This window comes from Centruroides sculpturatus, unplaced genomic scaffold, assembly GCF_000671375.1.
Source record: "Centruroides sculpturatus isolate CEXI.00-Female unplaced genomic scaffold, Cexi_2.0 scaffold81, whole genome shotgun sequence".
In the NCBI taxonomy this organism is placed as follows: Eukaryota; Metazoa; Arthropoda; class Arachnida; order Scorpiones; family Buthidae; genus Centruroides; species Centruroides sculpturatus.
Genome location: NW_019384371.1, coordinates 1,026,881 through 1,049,324, shown reverse-complemented (window position 1 = coordinate 1,049,324; position 22,444 = coordinate 1,026,881). Strand labels below are relative to the sequence as shown.

Genomic DNA, 22,444 nt, shown 5'->3' with positions numbered 1-22,444 from the left:
ATACCAAAGTGAATTAACGCGTGTTAAATCTGAACTTCAAGGATTTTAATTATATCAGAACCCAGCTTAATTTATACTTAAATAAATATATGATCAAGATATACTTTAATTTTAGAAAGCGATAAAGCGTTAGGAATTTACAACCATTTTGTGTATTAATTATTATATCATAAACGCTAATTATTGTAAATAAAATAATATGATATTACCTGTGTCAGAAGAATATTCAGTCGGAAATGAGAAAGTGTATTGACTCTTATATAAATCTAAAAAAATATTTCTACTGAAATTGCAACACAGAAAAATTGTGTCAAATGTAGGTAAGGTTGTAGTTACAGTGATTATAAATTCTTCAAAGTTGTCGAGAATAAATTAACTAGTTGTGTTTGAATATAGAATGTAGGTCAATTATAAAATAAGGCTAAATATAGGTTATTAAATCTAAATATTTAAAAAATAATAGAAAAATAATTAATAAATCCGATTGGAAATAAGGATAAAAATTTCAAGACAAATATATAGGAAAACTAGCAGATGAACCGAACAAAAAATAACAACAGCGAAGAATGAGATTATTAGATTATTTCGTACTTATATTATATTATTTAATTTAGCCTATATAATTACAAAGGTAAGGGTTTATCACACGGAGTACCCAATCTAACACATTTTTAAAATTCTTTAAATTGAGTACACCCGGTATTATAAACCATTTTAATGTTTGTTATATTATAGTATTTCATTTATATAATTACAAATCAATACTATAATATAACAAACATTAAAATGAAAACTGAATAAAGAGCTTGGTATTTCAGCCTACCATTGTCATGTTTATTGCGATACTCGGATGGTACGAAATGGCACAATTTCGTTGGTAAAGTAGACACCAATTGACCACAAGTATTTTAACTTTTAAAATATACTTTGTCCCTAATGTTAACTCTAAAAAACTGTACCATTTACAGCCAAATATCAAATGGTAATCTGCCAACAAATCAAATTTCACAAAAGAAACGGACCAAATAATTAAACTCGGCACACTCCAAAACCGCATATTTTGTGCTGGCTAGTAATCTTGTATTATGTAATTTTCCTATTCGAATGCCAACATACCGCATGTCCGATAAGAAAGAAAGGTTGTTGCATAAGAGGGTTCTGTCTTCCTTAATCTCGAGAAAAGTTACACAGATGAAAGTCGAGACCAGATATGGAAAGTATAGAGGTAGAAGGNTCGACCCCCGTATAAGATCATTGATTATTCCGTTTTATATGAATTCCATGTTGTACAAGTCACTTAAATTTTACAAATACGTGAGCCGTTCACAGCCCGGTACACGTATTTGTAAAATCTAAGTGACTTGTACAACATGGAATTCATATAAAACGGAATAATCAATGATCTTATACGGGGGTCGACTTTGTACTTATAATTTTAAAATATTAAATTTTCTTGTTTTTAAAAACGTTTTTCAAAAATTAAATTTTGTATTATATATTACCAAATGTTGTAGTTGCCGAGAATAAAAAAAAATTATTGTTCTCATTAAAGTGGTTGCCATCTTATGACCTTCCCCTACTCAAGAAAGTAGGATTTCCAAATTTAGTTAAAATTCGCTCATTAGTTCCTTCTACGAGAACTCTTAACACCTGCTCTTTAATTACGATCACCCTATACTTAGGATAATGTAATATGTTAAGCAATTTTAAAAGTGATGTACAGTACAGTACGTACATTAAAACCCCACTTTGTGGCCATATCGCTTAATTGGCCACTCCTGAAATTTCCCTGTAAAACTGCATAAGTTTTAATATAAATCAAACTCCATCTTGGTGGCAAGTGGCCATCTCACATAAGTGACAAAGATAGGAACATCCTAAAGTGATATTTATCCACGTATACGTGGCCAACAGGATTGGAAAACACAAAGTTTCTAAACTCAACGTATTTTTTAAAACACTTTAAATGGAGTTGAGCTTCGTTGCTATAGTTTTAAAACTATTTGTCGAATTTCCTTTCATAAATATCGATGAATCTGATGTAAATTAAAACCAATTTACTGTAATTAATAACACTTTTTCCGACAGTTGGGACACTTCTGCATTTCTAGTAGCTTCTATTTAATAATTTTTTCTGAATTTTCCTGATAAAATATAGTAGACTGTTAAATAAAAACCTTTATTAACATTTCATAAACATATTGATTCCGTCTATGGGTACTAAACAATTCCGTTTAGTATTGTACTCAAATGAACCCTACTGATAACAGCTTGCATTTTTTTAGTACATATGCTCTGTATTACATTTATGTTTATACATCACCCTGTATGAAAGTTATTGCAAAGGATACAGTATTATTCCAAATTTTTAATTAATTTAATTAATTAGTTTTCTGTTTACTTTATAATCCGTATTAAACTTTTACAAGGATTCAGTACTGCACTCTAATTGCAGTTCTGTATGTAAATTTTTTCATAGCCAACATTTATGTGGCCAGAAATTGTATAGCTTGAAGTTGGCTACATCAGTGAGATTTTATTGTATTTCAATATCAAAATTTCTTAAAATATACCAGCTTAACATTTCGTTTCATTAAAAAAATACTAAAATAGTACTAGCCTGTAGCAATCATAAAGGGTTAATTATCGACTCATAAATATAACTCGCCACTCCATAGTTTAAGTATTAAAACTCTATTATTTCCTATAATTTTTGCGGTTTATTTTAAAAAATTTTCTTCATGAAATAAAAAATTAAAGTATCTGTTTGGTGTTAGTGATACGAATTTTCCGTTTCGTGGATTTTATTTAGTTATAAGTTATTTCAAATTCCAACCGAGATTATAATTCGTAGGAACTCTATTGCACCGTCATTAGTATATAGTCAAAAGTTCATTTACCTCATCACTATTGCCTCTGCTGAGGTAAATAAACTTTTGACTATGTTAAACACTGTATACAAACAGAGTCAGAGTGGATTGTTAAATTAGCTTTACGCTAATAAACAGAGATTACATAACCTAATGAATTTTTAGGTATGCGATATGTACGATGATCTCTGATCATCATATCTTTTCAACCTGAAAAAAATTTCTTATATAATCGATTTACTTATAAATAAATTATTAAATTAACAAATTATTTTTCAATCAAGTATATCTGAAAACTATACATAAGATCTTTCAGAGGTGAATCTAGAAGGAAATGTTAAAATATACAAATATATTATTTTAAAGAAATAGTGGAGCTCGAGTTATCAATAAAAATCTCATGTCGTCACCTCGTGGATTCGTAAATAAGACCTAATAATCTTATTCCGAGGAATGTTTTCTCTGAAATAAAACACTCCCAAATTACGAACTCACACAATGTCTCACTGGACATGGGACGTTCAATGCCTACTTAGAATGCTTCAGGAAGAATAACTCCAACAAGTGCGACGTCGATATAAATTCTGAAGACACCGTAGAACATCTGATATACGATTGTACCAAATACAAAGACCAAAGACTAAAACTGATGGGGACTTGTCTCAAGGAAGGTTTCAATTAGCCTCCCGGTGAGCACAATTTCATCGACAACAAAAATTTGATGAAAGCCATTATCAAATTTATTAAGGAGAGTAAGACTCTTGATCCACCGAGCGGCTCTCCCAACGATGGAGTATAAACATTGTTAACGCCTTGTATATATGTACAGTACTGTACATACGTTCAAATGTAATTGTTTTCTGATTTTAATAAAAAGCGATGCAGCGCCAATGGGATCCCGTGGAGGGACTCTGGGCTATTTCTTATTTCACACTGTCCTATCTATCTTTATTTCTTCTTTCTCCTAATCAACTTTCTTAAACTCTCCTTTCATATTCTTACAGGGCAAAGTCCTAGCTAAAAGGATAGCCCTTCTTAACTGTAAAACAAGAACAAGAAATGAAACACTCATGGACGGAATTTCGGGGGGAGTACTAGTGAATGGGTATTGTTCCCTAACATTAGCGGGGAAGATTATTGAATCTTGAGCCAGGATGCATAGATTATTTATAGATATATGGATAATAAGAGATGAGTTGTAATTAATCATAGTTATTAGGGTGACCTTTACCAAAAAACGTCTTGGATCGATGATCATCACAATCCTCGCCCCTATTATGTCGTGTCTTCGAGAAATGAACCCTATTTCCGATCATGTAGATACTTAAACTTCCTCACGTACAGTACTGTACAGCGAACATAGACTGGTAAAGTAAATACGAGTAAGTTCAAACTTTTATATTTATTTATTCGGAAAATAATAATAAATGTAGCCGTGGGGTTTTAATGTACAGTACAGTACGTACTGTACATTAAAACCCATTAAAGCGATATGGCCACTCCTGAAATTTCCCTGTAAAACTGCATAAGTTTTAATATAAATCAAACTCCATCTTGGTGGCAAGTGGCCATCTCACATAAGTGACAAAGATAGGAACATCCTAAAGTGATATTTATCCACGTATACGTGGCCAACAGGATTGGAAAACACAAAGTTTCTAAACTCAACGTATTTTTTAAAACACTTTAAATGGAGTTGAGCTTCGTTGCTATAGTTTTAAAACTATTTGTCGAATTTCCTTTCATAAATATCGATGATGTCGAATTTCCTTTCATAAATATCGATGAATCTGATGTAAATTAAAACCAATTTACTGTAATTAATAACACTTTTTCCGACAGTTGGACACTTCTGCATTTCTAGTAGCTTCTATTTAATAATTTTTTCTGAATTTTCCTGATAAAATATAGTAGACTGTTAAATAAAAACCTTTATTAACATTTCATAAACATATTGATTCCGTCTATGGGTACTAAACAATTCCGTTTAGTATTGTACTCAAATGAACCCTACTGATAACAGCTTGCATTTTTTTAGTACATATGCTCTGTATTACATTTATGTTTATACATCACCCTGTATGAAAGTTATTGCAAAGGATACAGTATTATTCCAAATTTTTAATTAATTTAATTAATTAGTTTTCTGTTTACTTTATAATCCGTATTAAACTTTTACAAGGATTCAGTACTGCACTCTAATTGCAGTTCTGTATGTAAATTTTTTCATAGCCAACATTTATGTGGCCAGAAATTGTATAGCTTGAAGTTGGCTACATCAGTGAGATTTTATTGTATTTCAATATCAAAATTTCTTAAAATATACCAGCTTAACATTTCGTTTCATTAAAAAAATACTAAAATAGTACTAGCCTGTAGCAATCATAAAGGGTTAATTATCGACTCATAAATATAACTCGCCACTCCATAGTTTAAGTATTAAAACTCTATTATTTCCTATAATTTTTGCGGTTTATTTTAAAAAATTTTCTTCATGAAATAAAAAATTAAAGTATCTGTTTGGTGTTAGTGATACGAATTTTCCGTTTCGTGGATTTTATTTAGTTATAAGTTATTTCAAATTCCAACCGAGATTATAATTCGTAGGAACTCTATTGCACCGTCATTAGTATATAGTCAAAAGTTCATTTACCTCATCACTATTGCCTCTGCTGAGGTAAATAAACTTTTGACTATGTTAAACACTGTATACAAACAGAGTCAGAGTGGATTGTTAAATTAGCTTTACGCTAATAAACAGAGATTACATAACCTAATGAATTTTTAGGTATGCGATATGTACGATGATCTCTGATCATCATATCTTTTCAACCTGAAAAAAATTTCTTATATAATCGATTTACTTATAAATAAATTATTAAATTAACAAATTATTTTTCAATCAAGTATATCTGAAAACTATACATAAGATCTTTCAGAGGTGAATCTAGAAGGAAATGTTAAAATATACAAATATATTATTTTAAAGAAATAGTGGAGCTCGAGTTATCAATAAAAATCTCATGTCGTCACCTCGTGGATTCGTAAATAAGACCTAATAATCTTATTCCGAGGAATGTTTTCTCTGAAATAAAACACTCCCAAATTACGAACTCACACAATGTCTCACTGGACATGGGACGTTCAATGCCTACTTAGAATGCTTCAGGAAGAATAACTCCAACAAGTGCGACGTCGATATAAATTCTGAAGACACCGTAGAACATCTGATATACGATTGTACCAAATACAAAGACCAAAGACTAAAACTGATGGGGACTTGTCTCAAGGAAGGTTTCAATTAGCCTCCCGGTGAGCACAATTTCATCGACAACAAAAATTTGATGAAAGCCATTATCAAATTTATTAAGGAGAGTAAGACTCTTGATCCACCGAGCGGCTCTCCCAACGATGGAGTATAAACATTGTTAACGCCTTGTATATATGTACAGTACTGTACATACGTTCAAATGTAATTGTTTTCTGATTTTAATAAAAAGCGATGCAGCGCCAATGGGATCCCGTGGAGGGACTCTGGGCTATTTCTTATTTCACACTGTCCTATCTATCTTTATTTCTTCTTTCTCCTAATCAACTTTCTTAAACTCTCCTTTCATATTCTTACAGGGCAAAGTCCTAGCTAAAAGGATAGCCCTTCTTAACTGTAAAACAAGAACAAGAAATGAAACACTCATGGACGGAATTTCGGGGGGAGTACTAGTGAATGGGTATTGTTCCCTAACATTAGCGGGGAAGATTATTGAATCTTGAGCCAGGATGCATAGATTATTTATAGATATATGGATAATAAGAGATGAGTTGTAATTAATCATAGTTATTAGGGTGACCTTTACCAAAAAACGTCTTGGATCGATGATCATCACAATCCTCGCCCCTATTATGTCGTGTCTTCGAGAAATGAACCCTATTTCCGATCATGTAGATACTTAAACTTCCTCACGTACAGTACTGTACAGCGAACATAGAACAATACAAATGAAGACTTTTCTGAAAGAGAAAGTTAATTCGTTCTATAGGCTACATTGTCCTTAATTAAACGAAATTAACTGAAATATCAATAACTCATTTTATATCACAATATTATTATATCTTACTTAGAAGACAAACGAATAATCATAAAAAATTGGAGTATTTTTTGAATTAAATATTTGAATTTTCACTTACAGATTTATTAATAATTTAATTATTTTTAATTATATTTGCTTTATTAAAAGGCATAGAGACAAATGGAATATATTTGGTATGAGAATAGAATCAGAACTCTATTGGTAAAATATGATAATTTCCCTTAGTCTTGTGTATTATTAAGGAGCTTATATTAAAACTTAGCCAGCCAATTATATATTTTGCATAAATTAATTATTTCCATCATTTAAAAAGCAACTTCGGTCAAGTAATCATTGTAATTGTATTCAGTACAGAGCCCCATTAAAACAAATGAATGAGTCTATACAATATTCACATACCGACACATATAGCTGTTATACGATAATTCGTTTTCATGTCTAACCATTCAGATTTTTAATTTAAAATAACAATAATAAATTATATTCNAATAATAATATATATAGGCCTATATAATATAAGTTATATAATATTGTATAATATATAATATATAATATTGAAAGGGTTCGATGAAAAATTAAAATTTCTTAAAAGGGAAAAGGTTGGGAACCCCTGGTATAGAATAATCACAAAGTACTGTACCTTGCCAATTTATTACACCATTGACTAACATAATGCTTTTTGTATAATTTTCTTCTTTTTTCTTCGTAATATTGTTTAAGGAATTAGTATTTTTTATGTTATTATATTTCTCTAATGTTTCACAAACACTTCTAATAAATATTTTACATGGCATCATTGTAAATGTAAGAAAAATCAACTTTCTAATACAAAAAGAAAACTGATAGAGGTTCTTATTAAGGTATGGCACCATATCCCATTGATAAGAACAAAAATTTAAAGAAAAACGTATAAAAATCCTTGTTATATAAAGCTGTAAAAGGTGGTCATACAAAATATTAATTTTCATTTTTCATTTTTTAAATTTTATATGCAAAAACTTACTTTTTATTTCAAAAAACATAATAAATATAGATATTTTAAATAATTCTATCAACAATTGTATTATTATTATTATTATTGATTTATTGCATCAAAAACTAAGAAATTATCAATTTTTTGCATGGGTCTAATAATTTAGCAAAGTGCCGTACATTGTAGTTAGGAGTTATCTATATATTTCCTTCCATTCTTCACAAAAATTGAATATTTTTCATTTTCTTCTGCAGATCTTTCAAGGTGACGTCATTAAAATCGTTCCTAATAATTACTTTTAGATTTTCAGCTGCTGTTAGAAACAGTTTAGAAGTTTTCCTTTTCAAAATACCAAAGTGAATTAACGCGTGTTAAATCTGAACTTCAAGGATTTTAATTATATCAGAACCCAGCTTAATTTATACTTAAATAAATATATGATCAAGATATACTTTAATTTTAGAAAGCGATAAGGCGTTAGGAATTTACAACCATTTTGTGTATTAATTATTATATCATAAACGCTAATTATTGTAAATAAAATAATATGATATTACCTGTGTCAGAAGAATATTCAGTCGGAAATGAGAAAGTGTATTGACTCTTATATAAATCTAAAAAAATATTTCTACTGAAATTGCAACACAGAAAAATTGTGTCAAATGTAGGTAAGGTTGTAGTTACAGTGATTATAAATTCTTCAAAGTTGTCGAGAATAAATTAACTAGTTGTGTTTGAATATAGAATGTAGGTCAATTATAAAATAAGGCTAAATATAGGTTATTAAATCTAAATATTTAAAAAATAATAGAAAAATAATTAATAAATCCGATTGGAAATAAGGATAAAAATTTCAAGACAAATATATAGGAAAACTAGCAGATGAACCGAACAAAAAATAACAACAGCGAAGAATGAGATTATTAGATTATTTCGTACTTATATTATATTATTTAATTTAGCCTATATAATTACAAAGGTAAGGGTTTATCACACGGAGTACCCAATCTAACACATTTTTAAAATTCTTTAAATTGAGTACACCCGGTATTATAAACCATTTTAATGTTTGTTATATTATAGTATTTCATTTATATAATTACAAATCAATACTATAATATAACAAACATTAAAATGAAAACTGAATAAAGAGCTTGGTATTTCAGCCTACCATTGTCATGTTTATTGCGATACTCGGATGGTACGAAATGGCACAATTTCGTTGGTAAAGTAGACACCAATTGACCACAAGTATTTTAACTTTTAAAATATACTTTGTCCCTAATGTTAACTCTAAAAAACTGTACCATTTACAGCCAAATATCAAATGGTAATCTGCCAACAAATCAAATTTCACAAAAGAAACGGACCAAATAATTAAACTCGGCACACTCCAAAACCGCATATTTTGTGCTGGCTAGTAATCTTGTATTATGTAATTTTCCTATTCGAATGCCAACATACCGCATGTCCGATAAGAAAGAAAGGTTGTTGCATAAGAGGGTTCTGTCTTCCTTAATCTCGAGAAAAGTTACACAGATGAAAGTCGAGACCAGATATGGAAAGTATAGAGGTAGAAGGCCTCGGGTAACTATATTCGAATTTCCAGTACAAACCGGAAGTCATGTTACTTCAATTCAAAATATTCTGCTGAACGGAGTTAGGTAATGACCGGCACGACTTTATTGCTAACAGGAAAAGTATAATGTACAGGACAAGATCACCACTAAAAGAATTGAGAAAATTGTGACGAAAAGGCGCAGCGTGGCATTGATACGATGTCACATTAAATAATTGCTCGTTATAATTAGTTTGATTTATTTGGTTACAGCAGCTGGACACGTGAGCGATCTGCCGAAGAGGATGAATTCCGGGAAGACTTTTATGGTTTTTTAGTTTATTATTTTGTTAGAGTTTTTGCCCCTAGATGGCGCTACAGGTAATGCGGGTAAATCGAATGTAGGTAGAAATTGATTGATTTATAGAAATTCAATCGATATTTTGTGGTGGAGTTATGACATTATCTAAGTTAGAAGTACGTGAACGTAACTGTTTAGTTTCGTAGCAATTGGTGGAACGGCCTAGGAGTTTATAGCGAACGAACAAACAAACATCTTCATTTGTATAGGCCTATATATAGATTATTGTATCCGTTTTGGTATTAAGAGTAAAATATGGAGATATATCTAAAAAGTTGTGAAATTCTATACAAATAATTTAATAATTATCTATTTTTAATTTTCAGATGTTCGAAACTTATTTTTATTACGATCACATGGCGATTCAGTTCTAAAGCGAAGTGAGCCCAAAATAAATTTTCTTTTTTACCTTGTTGGATTATAAGTTTGTAATTTTTCTGCATTTTATAACTTGGAAAGATGATGCATTAAGTATATATAACATCCATAGTGTATTTTGATTTCTTTTTAAGATAAAATAATAACTCCTAAATAACTCTCTGTCTCTGAAATAGTTTGTGTGTGAACTTGGTTCATTTTAGAGTTGAATCCTTCAAATAGTCTGAGCTATAAATAAACTAACGTCATATTCGTATTGTTTTATGGATTCAAAGCATTTTAAAGAGAAATATTAATTAAAAACAACGTAATATATTAGAAAAAATGAATTTATTCGAGATTTTTCATCCTAATAAATTTTAATTAATATCAAGAATAAAGTGTTTGGTTGAGATAAGACATTTTACAGTCTACAGAATGATTCTTGTCGGATTAGAATCTGGGGAGAGAAGAAAACCAGATACAATTCCGTAAACATCGTGAAGAGACCAGCTTGAAGAAGCGGTATCATAATCTGTGGCGTTATTATGCTTAAATGAGCTTCATATTCCTGCAAGAAAGTAGAGAAATGACGTTTTGGAATCTTGTTTGAGACTTTTCCGAATGGTTGTGGGTGCAGATTTCATTTTCAGGCTCGTGTACATAGAACTGCACTTATCAATAACTCTTGACAGTAAAGATATTTGTTACATGGAATAGTTATCTAGATCTCCAGACCTAAATTGTAAAGAACATATATGGAACTAGAGAGATGAGTTGCAACACGCCAATCTCCACCAAGAAACTTCAAGATGCTCCTGAAATGTTCTTGTTGGGAAAAAAGTCTATTTTTGTTCAAGCATAGACTTTTCTTTTTCTTTCGACAAAGTTGATAAGCATTGTTATAATCAGCTAGAGCAATCGCAGTGCAGCGAGTGTTTGAGTGCAGAAGTTAATCACACACGTCATATTAATCATTTTCTGTTTAAAAGGATTTATGGACAATGCTTAGTACTTTTTAAGCTGTTTTTGGGTTTGACATAATTTAATCTTTTGCTTTTCAATTGTTTTGCTACAAACAGAATACAATGCTCTGTTTGTATGTTAAGTTTCACTCTTTTCTGATCGTTAATTATTAAGATAGAGCCCAAATTAATGACTATGTTTACTTTCTGGACATAAGGGTAATATCAAATATTAATAGAATATACAATACTTAGTAATAACGCTTCATTGAGAATAAAATTTCAACTTAATATTTTTTAAGCGGCAATCATAGTACTTATTATTCGGTTATAGAGTAAAACTATGTATAGTAAACGGAATCGCACGGTACCAATCTTTTTACCGTTTAGACCAGTTTTACTGTATAAATTGTTGTGATAACTACTATAAACGATTCCTCTCGATTTATCAATGAACGAATTTTTAAAATATAATGTTATTTATACTTACTTTTCTAACAGATTTGCTAGCAAATTAAAATTCCGATATTATGTAAATCATAAAAATAAAATATAAAATTCCAATTTAAAAAAAGGAAACGAATCGTATAGAAAATAATGTGTCAAATACCCAAAATCGCTTATGTCATTGCTAATAAAGTACCATTATTTTATATTTATTATTTCGTAATTAAAATAATAATAGGCCTAAATAACTAAATATCTAATAATTAAACATCTAATAATTAAACAGTAATAAATGAATCGACATTTTCTTTTGTGAAAGAAATGATTACAATATAATTAATTAACAATACACAGAATAATTAATTATTGCTTAAAAAACATAAAAAATGAATAACGTTTAGAAAGAACTTGCCAGGAGGAAGTACTGTACTTAAATAAATACTGTTTAGATTGTATTTCAAATTTAAAATATAACTATAAGTATTCCTAGAACTTGTAAGCAATTATTTATTTGTCTATTTATTATATGCTATAAATTAGGATAAAATATGATTACAAGTGTCTAATTCGTGTAGCGATAAGCATGTGTTTATTTTAGCTTTATTTTTAGTAAAATTTGTAGTATCTAATAAATGAATAGTATTATAAAATAATTTTTGGATATCTGTAGTAATAGTTCTTAACCGAACACATTTCATGATTACAGAATTTTAAATTTTTTACCGGAAAATATTTTTGGATTAATGGGAGAATATCGACAAATTTCGTCATAGCGGCTGAATTTTGAAGTAAAATTTTCTAGCAAATCGAAACCGTATAGAGGAAGGTTGTGCAAGATGGGCCATGGGTAAGACAGGGACGTCTGTTTATTCTGTATGTTCTGTATGTTATGTTAACGCGCTTTCATCTAGAGGGGTTATTTGGGGAACTTAAATGTCAACCTCAAAAGGGATCACGGGACGAGAGAACGTCCGAATCACTCTCTTTGTTTGGAAGTAAGACAGTTTTCCATGTTTCGGCAATACTTCATCTAATTTTACGCCCGCTACAAAGTTTCTACAAAGTAAGCATCATTGCGAACTTTTACATTACTTTTTAGAAGATATTATAGTATTCGAAGTAATCTTTAAGACTGAAATTGTTTAGTTTTGAAATAAAGTTGACCCGTGTTTGCAGTCAGTATGAAAAGTGCTCGTTGGTGCAAGATGGTGGGAGCAAGATGAGATAACCCATCTTGCCCAAGATTGGCCACGAATTCTGCTGCTGGCTAGAGGCACTGCAATATAGTTACAGTGAACTAGTTTTAAATTCGTTGTCATTGATAATTTTATATCATTTTTTCGAATATATCTAATATATAATCGAGACGGGTTGATGATAATGATAATAATAATAATAATAAGCGCAGAGCCCAAACGGTTAGGAGTTGAAAGTTGAAATTTGGTACACAGATAGGGTACGTTAGGAGAACGCACACAGAAGGGATTTTTCGAAATTCCTTCCCACGGGGGAGAGGGACAGGATTAAGTCTTAACACTTCCATCAACAATGGAAGTGTTAAGTAACAATGGAAGTGCTAAGTAACAATNCAAAATTAAAATATTTATTAGATAATTTATTAATAAGTAAATATAAAAATTATACAATTTCTATTCGAAATCAGTTGCATAATTATCCTGAAAAAAGTTGCAATGCCTCGTCATAAAACATCGACAGTTTCGAGAATGTGCAATTTTTATATGAGTAATAACATAAATATGCAAAAGTACAACACATTGAAAATTTTTTTTTGTTCTTGAGATTTTTTATATTTTATATTATATTTTTATTTTCTCATCCTTAAACCTTGAACTATAATTACTCAACTACAGCTCGATAAACTTCAGTTTCGAGATTGTAAATGATGTCATTACTTTCTATAATAGAATTGAAACGACTTTTTGCTTCACCTGATCAAAAAAAGCAAGAATTTCTACAAACTAATGCTTTTTATACACATTACAATGAACTGAAAACAGCAATTTAATTAAATATATAATAGTTAAACTATTCTTAATTGTCAGTATTGTGAATATTTACGTAATAGTCGTTCATAAACATGCTTTTACACTATTTGATTATGTACAGTAGGCAGTCGGCCAAAAATTATTTCTATAAAGAACACGTTTGTCGTGGTATCGTGACCCTAAAATGTTAATTTTTGTCACATTTTCTCAGATCGTTACAGTCTGTATTTCAATTAGTATTTAAGTAATATATTATTCAATGTATTGTAAATAAAACTTTAAGAATAAAAATGATTTGGATAGGTTATATATACCGAAGTATATAGAAGCGTAGATCATAGATCAAATCTAACAAAACCTGTTTCCGTCTTTGTTGTTTCGAGATGACTTCACCATTAAATGACTCCACTGTTAGACCTCATCCGGATATAAATGATATTTTTATAAAGGATATTTCGTTTCCTAGTAATTGGTCAAGGCTTTATCATCCTAATTTATGGATGTTTTGTATACGCTCTTTGTTACTTTCTTGGAAAAAATGACTTAGTTATTTTCAAACTAAAAACAAAATTCTTAAATACGTGATAAAAAAATCTATTAATAAAAATAAAACAATTATTTAAGTACCTATTCCGGAATAGTTAATTCGTATAAATAAAATATATTATTTATTTTTTTATAATAGAAATCGAAAGGATAATTTAATTTTTATTCTTCAGTGCTGCAGAATGAGAACAGAAAAATGAGGAATTTATTATCTTAAATCGTTTAGGGATGAAATCTACCGATTTTATTATTAAAAATACATGAAAATAATTAACTCTAAAATTCACAAAAAGGTTTAAAATGAATGTAATGGAAGCAGGAAAAAGAATTCGTGTCACTTATACGAATCGTGTCCTTCGACCCTGATATGTTTCGAAAGCTCAAAACATTGCTAAATTTTTATTTAATGTTTTCTAATTGCTATCAAAAATTCATAGGTAGGTTGTAGTATTTAATCATTTGGATTACGTGATCTGCATTATAATTTGTTACTAACGATTATTTATTTATATCAAATAGGCATTGCGAAGAATGTAGAATTAAGGATATCCTTGACATTAGAAAGAAATCTTGTTTGATCGTTTCGTCTTTAAACAATTTCAAGACATAAATTATTTTGTGTACAGGCTCACTAGAGAAGAACTAGCGAGATTTTTGGCCCGGATACAAACGAATAGAAGCCCGATAATTTACTTTTTATTTTTAAATATTATGATATAAATTAAAGTTAATTTTCATGAGTGATAAGAAACTGTTTTTAATTATTTTATTGATGTTAATCATGTATTTCTGAGGCTTGAATATGATCCGAAATTATTTTCTCACTTTTTTGAAATCTCCCTATGTATATGATTTTCTATTCGATTTCAGACCTAAAGCATGTTAATATTTCTGTTAGAAATATCACCATAAGCAGTTAATTGCACTAACTTGAAACAAGGCTGTTGAGAGCCTATATGGGGACCCTTTAGCCATCGTTTTTTTTTTTAACAAATGAAATACACAGAACGTTTCTTGATTAATTAAAAGCAATATTAAATATTTTATTTTCTGTTAATAAACATAACATTAATTTTATAAGAGTAGGAACCATTATTGGTCCATAAGTTCTTTTCGAGCCGGAGGAAAATCCCTAGGCCTCTCAATGATATTGACTTGAAAGGAAACAATAAAACTGTCTTCATTAAAATTATTTATTATAATATACTTAAAAATTAGATGATATAAAATTATATGATTAATGATTAAAATTATATGATTAATATTAAAATTATATGATTAATAGTATGATTAATTATAAAATTAATGTGATGTAAAATATTTAATTAATTCAAAGATTTAAATGAAAGAAAAATTTTTCTTTGTTTTAACTGATGTAATGCATTATTGATTATTCATTTTTTAAAATATAATAATAAACTTATAAATACTTCAACGGCACTCTCATAGATATACAGTCAAACCTTGGTTTAGCTTCTTCATAAATAGTGTCACCCTCATAAAGCGCGAATGCTTATCAACGGAACTTATCTATGAATAAGTTGCGTTTATAAGTGGGTTCGCGCCCCGCCAAAGGCCTGGCCACGTGAAGTTTTCCGGCTTTCTTCACGTTTGTAACACCTAAATAGAGGGGAGAGCAGTTTAAGAAAGAAATTTCATAGAGAGTTCTCCCGGGAAGCATCCCCTCGGCAGATAGTCAACGTTGCAGTATACAAATAAATCAAGTATGTAGAATAGTCATTCTATAAAATATACGCAGACCGAATTGCGTTGTCATTAATCAGCTGCTTTTATATCGATTTAAGTAATCAAAAAGTCATTCCTGTGTTATGATGTTTTTCTTTATTCTTAAATAAAAATTTAATAGTTAAATTGTTTCAATCGCCATTTAAATTCCTGGACTCCGATTGACACGCACGTCCAAAAATAAATGTACATAATTAGTTGATATCTAATGTTACGTAATTCGTTTAGAAATATTCATGTTTTATACATATATAAATATAAAGGAGCAACTCAGTCTATCTTCTTTGGAAATTTATTTAAATATTTACGTTATTTCTTAATGCTCGTCTCTTGGTACAGATCAGGAGTAGATTTACCTATTTTAGTTAAATTTTTCAGAACACTTTGTCAAATTAAATTTCAATATGAGTCTATTAAATAGTATATTATTAATCACTTATTTCATTAATTCCGCTGAGAATGAATGTAAAATTAATGAACGTAAAAACCGATAAAGTTTTTTCATACAGAACTTTCGTAGGAAAACACGAATAATTTTTCTTTTCATTCCATTAAAGCTGGTTTGATTTAATTCGGTGTCGTTGGCCAAATAGCCGTAAGGTCGTTACCTCGTGGCCATTTGACCTATGACACGAAATTACAGTGAAAGATCCGGATTTTAAATCCGGCTAGATTCTCATAATATATCAAAATAGTTCGACTCAAGGAATTAGTTTCCGTTCTTTGGGACAGTCCCTTTGCAGTTTAGGGATGAAATTTAGGCCGCCCAGCGCTGGTGCTAGGCGACAAATACGATATCACTTCGAAATTATCACAGATATTATCAGAATTTTATCATATCTATTATTCGCTTCTTATCAGACGAATCTGTTTATTGTCTAAATATTAAATTTAATCTGCTTCTAATTATTAGAACATCTTATTTCCAGCTATATTCCCGTCAAAGTTGCGCCTTAAATTATTCATGAAATCAATTTCTTCGTGTTCTATAATAAATAAATATTATTATAAGTTCAATTGCACTCCCGGTTACATTTTTGCATAATAATTGTATTTATATATCCATGTTTAAGATTCATAGAAACAATTAAAGAAATGCAAAGAGAAGCAAATACATTCCTTTTCAACCATTTTATATATATATACGAGGTTTATCTATTTATTTAACTACATAATTAACCTCTTACAGCTAACCTACATTTAAGAAAGAAATTGTGCCATGGCCAATCATTTGGAAAAAATTAATTGGTTAACTAAAGTTTTCGATTACTAAAACACTAAAAACTGTACCTATCTAAAATCATATTTAAAATAAACATAAATAAATTATTTAAGTGATAAATTTGAATATTTTTCCAATATTAGACTAATATTGCGATTCCTGTTATATAAGGCACTCTCTCTACCTGAAAAATGTTCAGGTATCGGCATGATGTTAGAAGGATTCTATCATTTCCTCTTCTTCATTCCTATGATGGAAAACAGATGAACAATAAGAATTGAATAGATAAAATGTAATAATTTGGAAATACTCAGATTACATTAATGGTATTATTATTTTTATTTTTGAATGCAATAAGCATAAGGTAAGCATAAAATTATTAAATCGCTACTTAAAATGGAATTATAAGACCGAATAAGATTGGATTGAATTGAATATAAAGCACTGCAACACTTAGACGATCTGCCGACGAGGAGGGGGATGCCGGGAGGACTTCAATGAGAAACTGGCCCCTAGTTAGGTGTTAAATATGTGAAGAAAACCCGGAAAATTTCACTTTGCCAGATTGTTAGTCAGGCGCGAACCGCTGAACTACCAATGTTCAGAAGTTTCTCAATAAAATTAAATTTAAATATCATATTTAATATCTCGAAATAATCATTTACTTCTCTTTCAATAATTACTACATTATTAAATTAATTTATATATTCAATTTAAATATATTTTGATATTTTTCGATTTAACGTAGGAATTGTTCTTGAAATAAATCGCGATCGTGATAAACACGAAAATCATATTGAGATTTACTCCATTACCGATTCCGATTTTAAACTTTGATTTGTGCATTTTTGTTTTATAAAAGCAAACTAACGATTTTATAATATATACTTTGTTCAATATACAGTATACGTTTATATTTAGTGAATGAGAATAATTATTGCATTTTATGTTAAGGAAATTATTGTGAAAATTGTTTTGTAATGTTATTTTTTCACATAATTTTTTCACTTTTAAACATTTAAAAATATTGTGTTTGTGTATTCACAAGATATTATAAGTAACTAACGCCATACAAATTTGTCATAATTGTCTCAATCTCTCCTTGAATATTTGTGATGTAAGTCACATATTTATTATTATTATTATTATTATTTTAAATAATCCAACATTCTAAGATAATTATAGTTATTCCTAACTACTTAACAGACGGCTAGATGGCCGAAGAATTTTAAAAAATTGCTTTAAATCAAAAACGGTTGCATTTATGCTTCTAATTTGTAAGTTGCAAATCATGTGCCATCAATTTCATATCAACAACATACAGTGAACCTGCTAATGTGACCACTAAAGGGACCAGCTCAAAGTGGTCACGTTAGCAGGTTTCACTGTACTTGGATTTTCGATCTTTAGTTAACTGATTCCATTTTCTTCAAGCATCATTAAGTAACTTTGAAATTTGAGTGTTCAATTTAAATTTACAAATACCAATTTATAGCGAAATTGGAGTATGAATGCAAATATTTATGTAACGTATGTTACGTTTGATTTTAGCCGAGCGAATATAGAAATTTTATTAAAATTATTATTGGCAATTATTCTAAAATAAATTATTAACTGAGATTAAATCAAATTTAGTAATTTGATACAGAAATTATATGTGATTAAAATTGGAGACATTTATATGAAAATAACGATATTCGATTCGAAACTATAAACTAATTTTTATATTTAATTCCGTATTTCAATTGTATTCAATTTTTAATTAATTAATTGTATATAATATATTCCAAATTAAATATTTAATTAATATACAAATTGTTATTTTTAGTTAAAATTTAAAACACTCCTTTTTAAGGCGGGATGGAAGTCGCTAAAATGTCTATTAGAATTATTGCATAAATGTGGAATTTAAGCGTTTACTGTTTCAGAAAACAGTAAACGCTTAAATTCCACATTTATGCAATGCGTTTACTGTTTCAGAAAACAGTAAATTTCACACGTAATAGGATAAATTAAGTGTACATTCATTCGATGTAATCCTACTCTACTATGCAATAATTATAATAACAATAGATACTTTATATACCGATTACCCCAACTTAAAAAGGAATGCTTAAGATTTATATTATTTTGTCAGTAAACATTTTCAATTTAATATATCTAAAATTTTAAATTACTAGAAAATCTGAAATAAATTATTCCGTAATCTTTATGCAAATCGCAGTAACATAATCAGGGAGGAAACCGAAGGATCCGAGACCCCTTATCTTGCAAATAAATAAACAAAGGAAAAAAAAAAAACTAAATACAAGAAAAATATTTAAATGTGATAAATACATTTGTACTTATGTACAGTATATACAATATCTATGAGTTTTCTCTTCATCTGCAGCGCTAGTGACAATGTCAGGATGATACAGGGATTAACGTAGGTTTGCACGTTTCAATTCGAATCCGCTTAATATCGGTTCTTGCTGGCTAACCGATTATATATTTTATTTGAATCAAACCTTCATTCTTATCTTTACATGCTAATTCGTTGCTATATTTCTATATTAAGTAATGCAAATCTTTTCTAACAATTGCGCATCGTTCATCTTAATGTAAATGTGTTTAATACTTTAAATTGCCAAGATAATCATTTTAACGCATATTTTAATAAATAAATAATAAAAAGCAAGCCGAAATCTCGTATAGTGTTGAATTATTAACGTTTTGAGTCACTAACCAACTACAAGAACTGGATTCTATAGAAAAACATGGACGACTATGACTACCGGGTTTTTTTTTTTTAATGTTTCAACTAAAACATAAAATAGCAATTACACTGATTCATGGAATTCAATTATTTATAATTAGTTATAGCTATTAACACCGGTATTGCCGGATAACGAATTCACTGATGTCAGTACATTCCAGATAATGTAGTCAAAGAAAATACATAATCACCATTATAATTCCCGTCTGACTGGTTTCGTTGACTTTAATTTTAAATGTTTTTTTTTTTTTAATAAAAATAATAAAATATGGAATAAAGATTACTTCCTTTTTATTTATTTAAATCGAGAAGCGATGACCGACGAAATATAATATCGATAAAATGCCAGCAATTCTGAAATAAGTAATAAAAAAATTCGATAGACTCGATAAACTGGGTTGTAAATAGAACTAGTTACACATGATAATGAATAGAATATTCGAACAGTGTCGAGTTTTTCTACTCAATAAACCTTGTTGCACTCGATGTCGGCAATAAACCCAAATATAGGCCTGTAGGCAGCAATTGTATTTAATCGATCTTTATCAATTAGACCCAGTTGTTGCATAGAAACACAAAAGAATCTTTTTATTGGGGTCTTTTTTTTTTTGATCTTTTACACTTTTAAAGCATCTTCATAATACGGTAAACCCTCGGTTTAACAGACCCCCCGATTTAAAGAATTTCGGGTTTTTTATTCGCGCATACAGCATGCTATAAGGTTGAACAATGAGTCAAACAGTATAAATTTTTCAGTGTATTGTATAGTACATTCTTATATTATTTTATGTATACATATACATTGCAATAACAGTTAACTCATTTTAAGTTAGTTATTAATATATGTTTATATAAAACACATACGATTTAACGACTTTCGGTAATAGCGCTCCCCTCTTTCCCCCCATTCCTCCGTTAAATCGACGGTTTATTATATTTACATTTTTTCTGTATTAAAGCATTTAAAAATTTCCCGAAAACATAAAAAAAAACCAGTTTAAAATTATGGCATTTTTCTGAATATAATAACAAGTTATATAATGTGTAATTTATACGAAACAACTCTTACGCTAAAAAGACATTACGTAGATTTTAATTAAAAAAATTATTGATAAAAATCTAGACCATATTCTTGTTTACAGCTTAAATTACACGATTAAAATCCATATAATCTATAATATAACGATATGATTGTTGTTGCAAATTATTTATTCATGAATTCGATGGTGAAGTCTGATAGTGACGCGACAATTTCTCAATAAAAGTTATCACTTCCTTCCTCCATAGAAAGTTAAATAGAAACATATAGGAAATTGAAAAATTCGGTTTCCTGAATATTTATACAAAGAGAAGAGAATGAAAAGAAACCATATTTTAACCAAAAAAAGTGTTTTTTCGACAGTATAAAGACTAGCCCGAGGAGGCGTGCCTCCGTTTCCTGTTTCTGATCTAACTGACCTAATTTCAATGAAAATTATTTTTTAAATAAATGGTTTTTTAAACTAAATAGATGCTGACGAAAACAAAATTCTTACATTTAAATTAGTCAACTCAGTCAACACTTTCTGCAACTCCTGCACACAATACATTCTTATTACATCGTATGTAATTTCATATATATCGATCCGATTAAGGTCTAATGTGAAAACAATTTAAAATAAAAGAAGTTTATAATGTTATTATGATAGGTTTTTAGTTTTTTTAAGATAATTTTTTCGTCCTTCGTACCGAAACGAAGTGGAAGGTCGAATCTCGCAGATGTGATAGAATATATACACAACTAACCAGAGTTATTTCTCCTCATTTTTTGAGCAGAAACATCTCAGAATAGCGCAACAAATACAGCCTATTTTTTATTTTTGTTTTTTTGTTTTTTTTTAATCAGCAGCGACAAATGACACAAAATCGGCATTTAAATGCAAACATAGAACAGTCACGGTTTCGCTTTTACCGTATAAATACCCCACCGTTAAGGATTGGATAGCGAATTCTATGGAACTTCGTTTCGTAATTATCAAATAAAAATTTTTAAAATAATTTCCTTACGAGTTATTTATTTATTTTCTTTTTCATACCTCACTGATATCCGGAGACAATACTTCTTTTAATATTCGTAGAAAAATTTTTAAAAATTGTCGAGAAAAATTATAATATAGGCTTATATTTATTAAAATAATAATAATAAAATATTTAAGTAAATTTGGAATAAATATTCTCACCTTTACGTTAGGATGAAAGATGCTCGATTCGATTCTTCGGTCACTTTTCTGTCAAGTGCAATCACCTGTAGCTATTTTGTCACTGGGCATGCGCTCGGAGGTAAAGGGTTAACGCAGAGAGGATGAATGGCGGATTCTCGGAGTTTTCACGTGCGTCACACTCCCTCCTTATTCTACCTGTGTCGTGACGTCACAACCAGGTAGTTAACTACTCGTCTGACCGGTGCAATTTTACGCGGGTTTTTCCCTCGACTTTTTCTTCTCTATCTTTTGCCGGACAGATTCCGACGAACGGACATTTCTCCTTTATTTTTTTTCCCTTTCCGGA

At 29.4% G+C, this 22,444-nt stretch overlaps 1 protein-coding gene across 1 annotated transcript in view; it reads right to left on the bottom strand.

The window, feature by feature from the left end:
* The window catches only part of LOC111614741 (sodium- and chloride-dependent glycine transporter 2-like), a 46,699-nt gene extending 24,350 nt beyond the window's left edge, over positions 1-22,349 (bottom strand). The window contains exon 1 of the mRNA XM_023356106.1: positions 22,117-22,349. The gene's annotated coding sequence lies outside the window, so the exon portion shown is untranslated. The remainder of the gene's footprint in view (positions 1-22,116) is intronic.
* Positions 22,350-22,444: the final 95 nt, after the last annotated feature.